At 38.8% G+C, this 1558-nt stretch overlaps 1 long non-coding RNA gene across 1 annotated transcript; it reads left to right on the top strand.

Moving 5' to 3' along the window:
* On the top strand, nt 1–990 carry LOC104954083 (uncharacterized). Its single transcript, XR_799298.1, has 3 exons — nt 1–12; nt 207–395; nt 946–990. It is a non-coding gene; the product is annotated as an uncharacterized lncRNA (long non-coding RNA).
* The last annotated feature ends 568 nt before the right edge of the window (nt 991–1558 follow it).

Genomic DNA, 1558 nt, shown 5'->3' with positions numbered 1-1558 from the left:
AGGGGAGCGGAGGTACACACACACACACACACACACACACACACACACACACACACACACACACACACACACACACACACACACACACACACACACACACACACACACACACACACACACACACACACACACACACACACACACACACACACACACACACACACACACACACACACCCAGCTCTCTGAGCGGCTGTTTCTCCTCAGGAGTTCTTCAGCTCTACAGACTGTAACGGTGTAGCTTCTAACGAGGACGAGGCCATCGAGCTGAAGATGTACCGTCGGAGAGGATTGACCCCGCCACCAGAACCCCAAGCCCCGCCCCCAGACCCTGCAGATCCTCCTCCTGATAGGCTGGAGCCAGCGGAGAGAGGAGAGGCTCCTCCCCTCAGAGAGGTCAGTATTCCCATGATTCCCCGGGCCCTATAGAAAGGGAAGCAACACAAAAACACTGTTTCACTCAAATGAAACGACATACAAGCAGCGTTAAACAAGAAACAGATATAAGAGGACTCGTAAACTAAGAACTATTTATATTATATTCTATTTACTAGCACTAACATCTGTGTTATTGTGTTCCGCTGTTGGAGAAGCCTGTGACCTCAGATTTCCATTGTCATAAGTCATAACTACACTGTAGCTATGTACACATGACAATAAAAGCCTTGAATCCTTGAATCCTTGAATCCTGGAAACACAATTGTGCAATTCACACTTTATTTTCCCTTCAATGTATTGACAGTATGTGAACAGTGCCGGCTCTTTAGTTTATCTGGTCACTCTTTTTTTGATATGCTGCCTCTTGTTGTGTACTGACTTTGTTAATCTTTTGCATTTTTTGAATATGTAGGTGTTTTGTCTTTACTGTATCTGCTCTATACTTCTTATGCTGTAATAATGTACATCTCACCCTTAGTTAATGTTCTCTCTCCGTCTGAACCTGCAGGCTCCTGCGAAGCTGGGCGAGAATCACCGATTCTGCAACATCAAGGTCTGCAAACACATCTGAGTTATCATCACTGACATCTTTATTAGAATCATAATCACAATTCCTTTATTCTATTTTTTATTTTCTCATCATTTTCACTTTTTCTCACAATTTTCACTTTTACTCGTAATTTTCACTTTTTCACGTAATTTTCATTTTTTCTCGTAATTTTCATTTTTATCTCATAGTTTTTTAACTTTTTCATAATTTTTACATCTTTATCATAATTTTCACTTTTTACAGAATTTTCCTTTTTTTCTCAGAATTTTTATTTTTTCACGTAATTTTCATTTTTTCTCGTAATTTTCATTTTTTTCTCATCATTTTTACATCTTTCTCATAATTTTCACTTTTTACATAATTTTCACTTTTTTCTCAGAATTTTCACTTATCTCAGAATTTTCCAAATGTTTTCTAAAGAAAGGTAATATTCAAAAAGAGATAAAAAACAATAAAATATAAAGAAATACTGTGTGTGTGTGTGTGTGTGTGTGTGTGTGTGTGTGTGTGTGTGTGTGTGTGTGTGTGTGTGTGTGTGTGTGTGTGTGTGTGTGTGTGTGTGTGTGTGTGT

The sequence above is a fragment of the Notothenia coriiceps genome, unplaced genomic scaffold (assembly GCF_000735185.1).
Source record: "Notothenia coriiceps isolate Sejong01 unplaced genomic scaffold, NC01 NC01_scaffold00022803, whole genome shotgun sequence".
Lineage (NCBI taxonomy): Eukaryota > Metazoa > Chordata > Actinopteri > Perciformes > Nototheniidae > Notothenia > Notothenia coriiceps.
Note: the sequence above shows the minus strand (reverse complement) of the source record. Positions and strands in the feature narration are given on the sequence as shown.